This window comes from Pristiophorus japonicus, chromosome 5 (assembly GCF_044704955.1).
Source record: "Pristiophorus japonicus isolate sPriJap1 chromosome 5, sPriJap1.hap1, whole genome shotgun sequence".
Classification (NCBI taxonomy): domain Eukaryota; kingdom Metazoa; phylum Chordata; class Chondrichthyes; family Pristiophoridae; genus Pristiophorus; species Pristiophorus japonicus.
Genome location: NC_091981.1, coordinates 218,089,108 through 218,102,002, shown reverse-complemented (window position 1 = coordinate 218,102,002; position 12,895 = coordinate 218,089,108). Strand labels below are relative to the sequence as shown.

General features: G+C 46.3%; 1 protein-coding gene across 1 annotated transcript in view; it reads left to right on the top strand.

The window, feature by feature from the left end:
* The window catches only part of cdk14 (cyclin dependent kinase 14), an 860,906-nt gene that overhangs the window by 99,618 nt on the left and 748,393 nt on the right, over positions 1–12,895 (top strand). The window lies entirely within an intron of this gene.

The following is a 12,895-nucleotide window of genomic DNA, read 5'->3' as shown; positions in this document are numbered from 1 at the left end:
TTGTCACAAAACTCCTACATTTGAAATTGCTGCAATATGAAGATATGAGAACTTATACTTTCACCGTATCTTGTATTGTATTTCATACTTGCAATATGTGTTTGAATGTTCCCTACTTACTCACTGGTGAAACAAACGAGTATTTAGAAAGATTAGTTACTTTTATTTAAAAAAAAATAGAAAAATATGTTTTCCATCAATGCAGCTGGATTGCTCCTTGCCACATATAAGCTGAAGTTTACTGGCATGAAGGGGGCTGGATCATAAGAACATGAATAGAAGCAGGAGTTGGCCATTTGGCCCCTCGAGCCTGCTCCGCCATTTAATAAAATCATGGCTGATCTGATCATGGGCTCAGCTCCACTTCCCTGCCTGCTCCCCATACCCCTTGATTCCCTTATCACGCAAAAATCTGTGTATCTCCGCCTTAAATATACTCAATGACCCAGCCTCCACAGCTCTCTGGGGCAGAGAATTCCATTGATTCATAACCCTTAGAAGAAATTCCTCCTCATCTCAGTTTTAAATGGGTGGCCCCTTATTTTGAGACTGTCCCTTAGTTTTAGTTTCCCCTATGAGTGGAAATATCCTCTCTGCATCCGCCTTGTTGAGCCCCCTTATTATCTTGTGTTTCAATAAGATCATTCATATCTTATTCTTCTGGACTCCAATGAGTATAGGCTCAACCTATCTTTATTAGCCAACCCCCTCATCTCCGGAATCAACCCAGTGAACCTCCTCTGAACAGCCTCCAATGCAAGTATATCTTTCCTTAAATATGAGACCAAAACTGTATGCAGTACTCCAGGTATGGCCTCACCAATCCCTGTACAGTTCTAGCAGGACTTCTCTGCTTTTATACTCAATCCCACTTGCGATAAAGGCCAACATTCCATTTGCCTTCCTGATTACTTGCTGTACCTGCATACTAACTTTTTGTGTTTGATGCACAAGAACCTCCAGGTCCCTCTGTACTGCAGCACTTTGCAATTTTTCTCCATTTTAAATTATAATTTGCTATTTTATTTTTTCTGCCGAAGTGTATAACTTCCCATTTTCCCACGTTATACTCCCATCTGCCAAATTTTTGGCCACTCACTTAACCTGTCTATAACCTTTGCAGATTTATTGTGTCCTTCTCAGTTTTCTTTCCCACCATATTTGAATCATCAGCAAACTTGGCTACATTACATTCGGTCCCTTCATCCAAGTCATTAATATAGATTGTAAATATTTGAGGACCCAGCACCGATCCCTGTGGCACCCCACCTGTTACTGTTTGCTGACCGGAAAATGACCCATTTATCCCGACACTCTGTTTTCTGTTAGTTAGCCAATCCTCTATCCGTGCTAATATATTACCCCCAACCCCGTGAGCTTTTATCTTGTGCAGTAACCTTTTATGTGGCAACTTATTTAATGTCTTCTGGAAATCCAAATACACCACATCCACTGGTTCCCCCTTATTCACCCTGCTTGTTACATCGTCAAAGAACTCCAGCAAATTTGTCAAATATGATTTCCCTTTCATAAAACCATGCTGACTCTACTTGATTGAATTATGCTTTTCCAAATGTCCTGCTACTGCTTCCTTAATAATGGACTCCAGCATTTTCCCAATGACAGATGTTCGGCTAACTAGTCTATAGTTTCCTGATTTTTGTCTGCCTCCTTTTTTAAATAGGGGTGTTACATTTACGGTTTTCCAGTCTGCTGGGACCGCCCCAGAATCTAGGGAATTTTGGTAGATTGCAACCAATGCATCCACTATCTCTGCAACCACTTTTAAGACCCTAGGATGTGAGCCATCAGGTCCAGGGGACTTGTCTGCCTTTAGTCCCATTATTTTACTGAGCACTACTACTTTAGTGATAGTGATTGCTTTAAGTTCCTCACTCCCTATAGCCCCTTGATTATCCACTATTGGGATGTTTTTAGTTTCTTCTACCGTGAAGGCCGATACAAAATATTTGTTCAACGTCTCTATTATTTCCCTGTTCTCCATTATTAATTCCCCAGTCTCATCCACTAGGAGACCAATATTTACTTTAGCCACTCTTTTCCTATTTATGTACCTGTAGAAACTCTTTCTGTTTTTATATTTCATGCTAGTTTACTTTCATAATCTATCTTCCCTCTCTCTATCATTTTTTTAGATGTTCTTTGCTGGCTTTTAAAAGTTTCCCAATCCTCTGGCCATTGTTTTTAATTTGATACCATCCTTTATTTCCTTAGCTAGTCACGGATCGGAGGCAGGCCAGCTGTCAAAATTGAAATGATTGACAACGGGTCGGGAGCCCGCTGTCAACTCGCCTCTATGCTAGTTTGCCATTTGTCGGGTCTGTCAGCGCTGAGCAGACCCGATACCAAGCGGCGGGGTGGCAATTTAGGTTATTAAGTGGTTGTTTTTTAAAAAAAAAGGCAATTAAACATCATTTTGCACTGTATTTACCATTTTTCCAGCTTTTTAGAAACATAGAAAATAGGTGCAGGAGTAGGCCATTCGGCCCTTCGAGCCTGCACCGAATAAGATCATGGCTGATCATTCCCTCAGTACCCCTTTCCTGCTTTCTCTCCATACCCCTTGATCTCTTTAGCCGTAAGGGCCATTTCTCCTCATCTCAGTCCTAAATGGCCGACCCCTTATCCTAAGACTATGTCCCCTGGTTCTGGACTTCCCCAACATCGGGAACATTTTTCCTGCCTCTAACCTGTCCAGTCCCGTCAGCATTTTGTATGTTTCTCTGAGCTCCCCTCTCATCCTTCTAAACTCTAGTGAATAAAGGCCCAGTTGAGGTTCACTGTGCTCGGGGATCATGTAAGGTAAGTAGGTTAGGTGTTCCTTCAGTATCCATTCTTCTGAATAGTTGACAGCTGCCAATGTGGTATAAAAGCTACCATTTCACAGTTGTTCATTTTCCAATCTCAGAAGCTGAAGCCTTCAGGATTTGGAAGACACATTTGAACTTTATGCAAGTTGGAAGTTTCTGGAGTAAACTATCCAGCGTCACCTGCTTGGAACAACCTCTCACCATTGACAGATCGCATCTGTCATCTCAACCTCACCTACCATCTATTCCATCAGCCTCGGTGCCCTTGGGGGAAAAAAATCTCACCTTGGTCCTCAGAATCCCACCACGATCAGTCCCAACACCAGTCAACTTATGCTGCATATGACACAAGGCATCAGCACCTGACCACATTGCTGCCTGGGAGGCCAAGGATGGCCTCACCATGGCCAGATTTACTTCACTTCCACTCCACACCAGCACCATAAAACATCCATACAATGCCCAAGTCATTCGTTTCACACTCGTCACCATTGCGGGGCAATAGTCATGTCTCACTATTCACGCAACTCACTGAGCCATTTCCAAAGGTGCACACATCTGTCCAAGAAGGCAAAGTGTTGAAAATAAAGGTTTGAATGTTTGACACCACATTAACGGAAACTTTACATGAACATTGGATAAAACACCCAAGTGCTTACCCTTGTGTATTTTAGTTGGTATGGTTGGACTAGGATGAAGGCGAGTGTGAGGGATGGCTAGTGAGATGTGGAAGTGATAATGTAGATAGAGAAGGATGGGTTGAGGTGCAAGGTAAGTTGGTGTGAGTAATGATGTGTAGGATTGAGAAGGCAGTGTGATGGGAATGAGTGGCACAGCAGGATGAGATTGAGTGTGGCTTTGCAGTAGCGATTATTGAAATGTTTGCACCACTACAGCCAGGTCCTCCTGACGACATCCCTGCTTGTGCCCTCCTGTGCAATGAGCAACCAGGCTGCGTTGGTCTCCTGGAGAGGTCTTCCATCCATTGGAAGGGAAGAGACCCTCCCTGCAAGCTGTGACCCTCTCCATTATCACTTCCCCACCTCACTAGCCAATCCTCACACTCATCTGTCAGTGTTTGCAGCTCCTCAATGCTGTAGAACACTGATGGCAGAATTGTCAAAATCAATATCGACATGGTCCCTTTAAGGAAACCGGCTGATGACATGTCATCAAATGACATGATCAGATCCGCTTCATTTTAATTGGCCAGGAATGTCACTGGGTTGGCTTAACCAGACCTGTCACAGTAAAATCACTTGTATAGAATGGGATGGAATAGGCAACTGGCTGGGAACACACTACTGACGTCGCCTGCCTCAGTAGGCAAAATCGCTGCCACATTGTGGTCTGCTGGACCATCTTGTTGAAGTGCTCTTCCACACCTGTGTACAGTTGCTGAGCCTGGGGCTGACTTATAGGAAACAAAAACTGAAAATGCTGGAGACATTAATCACGATAGGGAAAGTCCATTGAGAATGCATCAGTTGATGTTTCAGATTTGAACCCCTTCCTCAGAATTGAAAGATAATAGGTTGAACAGCATTTACGAAATAATAGAACGTGGTGGTGGGCGGTGCAATGACCAAAGATACACATGAGAAGACATAGAATTAACTGTAAGGTACTAAGGTGATCAGAAAATGATTAAAGGGCAGAAGAGTGTAAAGTCCTGTCCCTGGTGGTAAGGTAAGCTTACCACCAGGGATTGTTGGTGTCTCGCCTGGGCTGTCTGGATTGCCCTTTCCTCAGGTTGTTCCCTCTGTCTGTCCACCAGGTGTGGTGTGTGTTCCACATTGTCGTCTGCCTCTGGTTCAGTAGTGTTGGTAAATCTACTTTTGACTTGGTCTACATGCCTCCGGCAAGTTTGTCCATTGTCCATTTGTACCACCAGTAGCCTGTTTCCTTCCTTGCCTGTTACTGTCCCTGCAAGCCATTTGGGACCACTGCCATAGTTTAGCACAAACACTTTGTCCCCTATCTCATTCCACCTCCCCCTTGAATTTCGGTCATGGTACTCAGTTAGCTTACGGCGCTTTGCCTCAACGATTCATGCATGTCTGGGAGCCTTGTCTTCAAGGCCCGTTTCATCAATAATTGCGCGGGGGGAACTCCGGTCAATGAATGCGGACGAGATCTGTATGCGAGCAGTAGTCGCGACAAGCGGCCCTGCAGCGTGGGACCCTGGATCTTGAGCATGCCTTGTTTAATGATCTGCACTGCTCGCTGTGCCTGGCCGTTGGAGGCTGCTTGAATGGTGCCGTTTGAACGTGATTTATGCTGTGGTCACTTATAAAATCTTGAAATTCTGCACCGGTGAAGCACGGACCATTATCACTGACCAATATGTCAGGAATGCCGTGCGTTGCGAACATAGTTCCAAGGCTCTCCACAGTGGTGGAGGTGGTGCTCGAGTTTAAAATGGTGCATTCGATCCACTTAGAAAATGCATCTACAACTACGAGGAACATTTTGCCCATGACTGGGCCTGCATGGTCTACGTGCACCTGCGACCACGGCTTGGTGGGCCAGGGGCTCGGGGCGCCGCCCTGGGAGCATTACTGAGTTGGGCACAAATGGTGCACCGTCGGACGCAGAGCTCCAAGTCCGCATCAATGCCAGGCTACCAGACGTGGGTTCTGGCTATGGCCTTCATGAGAACAATCCCCGGGTGCTCGCAGTGGAGCTCCCGGACAAATGCCTCTCTGCCTCACAGAGGCATAACTACTCGGCTGCCCCACATCAGGCAGTCTGCTTGAAGTGACAGCTCATGCATGCGCCTATGGAAAGGTTTGATTTCCTCGGGGCAGGCATCGCGAGCCTCTGCCCAGTCACCAGTTAAAACACATCTTTTGACTAAGGATAACGTGGGGTCGATGGTCGTCCAGGCTCTGATTTGGCGAGCCGTCATGGGCGAACCTGTGGATTCAAAGGCATTGATTGCCATGACTATCTCGCAATCCTGTTCGTCAGACCCTTCCGTGGTAACCAGGGGTAGCCTGCTAAGCGCGTTGGCACAGTTGTTTGTGCCTGGTCTGTGCCTTATGGTTTAATCGTAAGACGTCAGCATGAGTGCCCACCGTTGAATGCGCGCCGAGGCGTTGGCGTTTATTGCCTTGCTCTGATAGTAGGGACGTGAGGGGCTTGTGGTCGGTTTCTGACGCGAACTTGGCCCCGAAAAGGTATTGGTGCATCTTTTTGACACCGTACACGCACGCGAGTGCCTCCTTCTCCACCATTCCGTACCCGCGCTCTGCCAGCGAAAGTGACCTGGAGGCATAAGCTATGGGTCGTAATTTATCCGCACTATTGACAGGTTGTAAAACGCACCCAACCCTGTACGCTGACGCATCACATGTAAGAACTAGCTTTTTACCTTGGTCAAAGAAAGCCAAAATACTGTTGGAACACAGAAGGTTGCGTGCCTTATTGAAGGCACGTTCCTGGGCGTCCCCTCAAAACCAATCGCACCCCTTTCTGAGTAGCACGTGGAGAGGCTCCAGCAGCATGCTCAAGTTCTGCATAAAGTTCCCAAAGTAATTGAGTAGCCCGAGAAAGGCGTGCCATTCTGAGCCTGGGCGCCAGGCGAATTGCTTCGGTTTTGGACTCTGTTGGGTGGATTCCATCAGCGGCAATCCTTCTGCCCAAAGATTCAACCTCTGGCGCAAGAAACCGGCACTTGGATTTCTTAACTCTTAGGCCTACCCGATCCAACCGCTTTAGTACTTCCTCCAAATTGCGGAGATGGGAGTCGGTGTCCCTGCCCGTGATAAGTATGTCGTCTTGAAATACAACCGTCCCCGCATGGACTTGAGCAGACTCTCCATGTTGCACTGGAATATAGCAGCTGCCGACCTGATGCTGAATGGGCATCGATTGTACATCAAAAGGCCTCGATGTGTGTTGATGGTGGTGAGTAGCTTGGACTCATCGGTCAATTCTTGCATCATATATGCAGATGTGAGATCTAGTTTTGAGAAGTTTTCCTCCAGCCAATGTGGCAAATAAGTCCTCCGCTCTGGGCAGCGGGTATTGGTCCTGTAGGGAGACTCTGTTTATGGTAGATTTGTAATCCCCACAGATTCGTACGGATCCATCAGGCTTCATGACTGGGACGATGGGACTTGTCCAGTCACTAAATTCCACGGGTGAGATAATGCCTTCCCGCAGAAGCCTGTCCAGTTCATGTTCAATCTTTTCCCTCATCACATCGGGCATAGCTCTAGCCTTGTGATGGACCGGTCTAGCATCCTGTGTGATGTAGATTTTGACTTTAGCCCCTTTGAAGGGCCCACACCTGGCTGAAAGAGATGTTCAACTCGACTTAGAACTGTGGAGCAGGAGGTCCGTTCCTCTGATGACATGGCGTGAACACCATCCCATTTCCAGTTTAGTTTTGCCAGCCAGCTTCTCCCCAGCAGTGCTGGGAGATCTCCGGGGACAATCCACAGGGGAACTCGGTTCACTGTCCCTTTGTGTGTGACTGAGAGCACGCAGCATGTTGAAATCGACACCCCCTTGATGAGTGCCTTCCCCCACATCTTCAGCATGGGCCGCTTCCATTGTTTCCAAAGAATGAGCTGCATCTGGCTGATCTCTCGAGCTTCTCTCAGTTTGTAGTTGATTGCTCGCATTGTGGGTTGGTGAGGTGTGAACGGCCGTTCATGTGGCCCTTGATGGCTTCTGGCGCCATTGCCTGCTGTTGAATGCCTGCTCTCCTGCCTTTGTTTGTGTGTGGGGTTAGCAGCTTGTTTCACGCTGTGAACCCCTTGTTCCGATGTTTCGTTAGTTGTCGTACCCGCAGTGTAGATCAACCTCGTTTCTTCTTCTCCTGCCAAGAATGTCTGTGCAACCAGTGCTGCTGCCTCTAGGGTCAAGTTCTTGGTTTCTATGAGCTTTTGGAATATGCCTGCGTGGCCTATTCCTTCAATAAAAAAGTCTCTCAGTACTTCTCTCCTTAGTTCATCGAAGAACTCACATAAACTAGCCAACCTCAGAAGTTCCGTCACGAAGTCGGGTATGCTCTAGCCCACACAGCGTGTGTAGTTGTAGAACCTGTGTCTGGCCATGTGTCGGCTGCTCGCTGGCTTCAGATGGTCTCTTACCAGTGTGCTAAACTCTTCAAACGACTTGCTTGCTGGTTTCTCGGGTGCCAGCAGGTCCTTCATTAAAGCGTATGTTTTCGAGCCACAGCTGATCAAGAGATGGGTTCTTCTCTTGTCAGCCTTGTCGTCGCCTAACCAGTCTTTGGTTACAAAGCTTTGCTGGAGGCTTTCTATAAAGTCCTCCCAATTATCTCCAGCATTGTATTTTTCATCTGCGCTGTTGGTCGCCATTCTGTGGATTCTGTGATCCCGTAACTCGTCGCCACTGTAAAGTCCTGTCCCTGCAGTACAGATTCACACGAGGCACATACTGAAGTCAAGGTCACTCAGGACCTGCACCTTTATTACACAGCTCTCGAATGCTACACATTCCTGAGACCTGTCCTTATATACTTGTCGAGGACAGGTATCCAGTGTCTCCTGCAAGTGCACTGCTGGTGGTAAGGTAAGCTTGTGGTTACAGGTCATCTCTGGTTACAGTCATGTATAGCATGGTAAGATAGTTATGTACAGTAGTGTGAGATACACGAGAGTGTGAGAAAAGATGAAGGGAAATCGGTAAGTGGGATGCAAAGTGTGTAAAATTGGTCAAGTGGAGCTGGATCTCGTGGCCCAGGAATTTGGTAGGAAAAGTCAGGTTGACACCAAGGGTGCAGACTACCCCCACCCACCAGCACAGTGTGGTGATGGAGGGGGGGGTGCCCATTTTTAGCATCAACCCACTTGCCTCGCCATCCTCTGAAATGCAGGAATCAATTATTAAGGATGTCATAGCAGTGCATCTGGAAAATGGTGACATGATAGGTCCAAGTCAGCATGGATTTGTGAAAGGGAAATCATGCTTGACAAATCTTCTGGAATTTTTTGAGGATGTTTCCTGTAAAGTGGACAAAGGAGAACCAGTTGATGTGGTATATTTGGACTTTCAGAAGGCTTTCGACAAGGTCCCACACAAGAGATTAATGTGCAAAGTTAAAGCACATGGGATTGGGGGTAGTGTGCTGACATGGATTGAGAACTGGTTGTCAGACAGGAAGCAAAGAGTAGGAGTAAACGGGTACTTTTCAGAATGGCAGGCAGTGACTAGTGGGGTGCCGCAAGGTTCTGTGCTGGGGCCCCAGCTGTTTACACTGTACATTAATGATTTAGACGAGGGGATTAAATGCAGTATCTCCAAATTTGAGGATGACACTAAATTGGGTGGCAGTGTGAGCTGCGAGGAGGATGCTATGAGGCTGCAGAGTGACTTGGATAGGTTAGGTGAGTGGGCAAATGCATGGCAGATGAAGTATAATGTGGATAAATGTGAGGTTATCCACTTTGGTGGTAAAAACAGAGAGACAGACTATTATCTGAATGGTGACAGATTAGGAAAAGGGAAGGTGCAACGAGACCTGGGTGTCATGGTACATCAGTCATTGAAGGTTAGCATGCAGGTACAGCAGGCGGTTAAGAAAGCAAATGGAATGTTGGCCTTCATAGCGAGGGGATTTGAATACAGGGGCAGGGAGGTGTTGCTACAGTTGTACAGGGCATTGGTGAGGCCACACCTGGAGTATTGTGTACAGATTTGGTCTCCTAACTTGAGGAAGGACATTCTTGCTATTGAGGGAGTGCAGCAAAGATTCACCAGACTGATTCCCGGGATGGTGGGACTGACCTATCAAGAAAGACTGGATCAACTGGGCTTGTATTCACTGGAGTTCAGAAGAATGAGAGGGGACCTCATGGTAACGTTTAAAATTCTGATGGGGTTAGACAGGTTAGATGCAGGAAGAATGTTCCCAATGTTGGGGAAGTCCAGAACCAGGGGTCACAGTCTGAGGATAAGGGGTAAGCCATTTAGGACCGAGATGAGGAGAAACTTCTTCACCCAGAGAGTGGTGAACCTGTGGAATTCTCTACCACAGAAAGTAGTTGAGGCCAATTCACTAAATATATTCAAAATGGAGTTAGATGAAGTCCTTACTACTCGGGGGATCAAGGGTTATGGCGAGAAAGCAGGAAGGGGGTACTGAAGTTTCATGTTCAGACATGAACTCATTGAATGGCGGTGCAGGCTAGAAGGGATGAATGGCCTGCTCCTGCACCTATTTTCTATGTTTCTATGTTACACTTATTCTACATTGCCAGCATCTACTGCCATTGAAAAATGGAAGCTGTAGTTAAGGTCTAAAGTTGTTAACTTCAATACTGAGGCCAGAGGGCGGCAAGTGTCTAGTAGAAAGATGAGGTGCTGTTTCTTGAGCTTATGTTGAGCTTCATTGAAACAGTGCAGAAGGTCAAAGATCGAGAGGTCAGAGTGGGAGTGATGGAAGAATTAAAAGGGCAATCGACAGGGAGTTCAGAGTCGTACTTGTGGCTAGAACAGAAATGTTCAGCAAAGTAATTGCCTCATCTGTGTTTGATCTCCCAACGTAGAGGAGACCGCACCACAAGCAGCAAATACAGTATACTAGGTTGGAGGAAATAAATTGCTGCGTGACCTGGAAGGGATGTTTGGGGCCCTGGACGGTGGTGTAGGAGATGGTGATTAAGCTGTTTTTTTAATATCTTGCACTTGCATGAGAAGGTACCAGGGAAGGAGAGTGTACAGTGCAGGCGATGAAAGAGTGAACCAGGGTGTCAACTGTCGGAGGGAACAGTCTCCAGAATAATGGGAGGGGATGTCGGGATGGCATTTGGTGATGGGATTGTAGATGGTAGACCTAAATGTGGAGGCTGCTGAGATGGTAGACAAGAACAAGGAGGATCCCATCATAGTGCTGAGAGGAGGGGTTGGGGGTGGGGGGCCGGTGGCAAGTGCTGAAAGGAGTGGGGGTGGGGGGCAAGAGGAGAACCAGCATGGGAAATGGAACAGACACTTTTTTTTAAATCATGGTGGCAGGGAATCCTTGGCTGATGGAAAAAATAGGACATTTTTGAAAGCTCTGGTGTGGAAAGTGACATCAGAACAGATGTGACTGAGGTGAAACAACTGAGGAGGGAATGGAGTCTTTACAAGGAGCATGGTGGGGAGAAGTATATGGGTAGTTGAGTCTGCGCTTGTAATTGATATTGAGGGGCTACCTATTCCCTCAATTAGAAATGGAGAATCTCGGGAAGGGAAGTGTCAGAGATGGATCACAAAAGTAAGTGAGTGGTGGAAATCAAACAAAATGAATGAAGATCTCTAGATGAGGACAAGAGCCGGAAGCAGCACTGACACACACATCAGTGTAACAGAAAAAGAGATCAGAGAGGGGTGCAGAGTAGACTGGAACAAAGGACCCAATTTTCCAGAAGTAAAACTAATGGCGTACACTGACCTGGACACACGTTTCTTTGTGGACCCTCTGCGCTGAAAAAAAAAATCCCAAGTTTTCTGCAAACATAAGCATCTTGTCGCGCCAGTGCTACTTGAGTTGATCTCGCAGGATTGTGCTCAGAGTGTGTGCCTGAAATACACAATGCATGCCCTCAAAAAAAAAAATAATCTGCGCATGTAGATCGGCCAGGGATAGCAGCGGGCCACGTGGGTAGAAGATCTTTGGCCTGGGATATCAGCGGCTGGAGTCGGTTGCGTGGAGGATTGGGAGAAAGCTGCCACTCCTGTTTTTAAGTTGAAGTTTTCAATTATTCTGGTGATTTTTGCCTGCCTGGCGGATTTACAAGGCTTCCCTGGACTTCTAGAACACCTTGGAAGATTTTGGGCAACTAAGAACATCGATGAAAAAGGTGGTGAAGATTTATTTTTTATTTGCCTGCTTACAGTTCTATCATTGAAGGAGTAGCATTTAATGGCAAGTTTACTTTTATCAGTTTTATTTTTAAACTTCCATATAATTGTATTTTTAAATTTACAAAAAGTTGATGTAAAATAGCCAGCGAGGCCCTTCGGCTGGGAATAGGAGCGGGCCAGCGTGGATTTCTTTAACTGCAGGTAAGGCTTATTTCTAGGGTCTGTGCGCCGATTTAAAAAAATATCGTTCATGATGAAAGTTGTCATTATGTCCCGAAATGGTGCCTGACCTACTTTTCCTCATACACCAGCACTAGAATGTATGGCGCCAAACATTCAGACGTTGGTAATCAACGCCGGCGCCCAACATTGGGCAACCTTTAAATTAAGCTTCAGCGCCAGAAAAATCACTGGGTGCTGAAAAAAAATGGCGCCCAGTGCCTGGGCAAAATTGGGGCCAAAATGTTGAACATATACAAAAAGACAGACACGGCTAAGACCAGTGCGACTTTCCATAGTAACACTTTTATCCAGAGGATGGGGATTGGTTGGGCTGATATTCAAGGAGATGGGGACATGCTTGGTTTGACATGCAATAGTGGGTTCATGGTCCAGAGGGAGGTATGAGTAGTTGTCAGGATTGGCATTCCGCATCTGCAATATAGAGGTCCTTCCACCATACAACACGGCATCCCATTTGTCAGCTGGTTTGATAATGTCAGGATTGGACCTGAGAAGAAAACGCTGAAAGTTCAGAGAGAGAGAGAGAGGGAAGTGGAAAATCTGATACAGCTGATGCTGCGCTGGTAGTTCTCAATACATGGATCAAGAATCCAAAAAGTTGATAACTAGGGAGGATGGCAATATCAAGATTCAAAGAATAAAAATGCATGTCTCTCTGGTAGGTATTAACATTATTCTTCCTTTTGTATCCTCGGGCAGAGAGGATAAACACATGTCTGTCGTGTTGCATCCTCGTCACATTTTCTTTCTTTCCTGTTCAGGCCATCTTTCTCATAGACTTCATTCTGAATTTAGTTGATTTGTTTACATTTGATGTCTGTGGAATTCCAAAAAGGAATGTTTTTTTGGGTCTGTTTGTTGCTCGACAAGCGAGGCCTGACAAACGCACTTTCACTTAACCTCACGGAGCATTTTTTTTAAATCTAATCCTGCTGCGCACGCCTTTGATTTTCCAATGACCTTTTAAAGACTTCTGGGAGTCTTCCAATATAGGC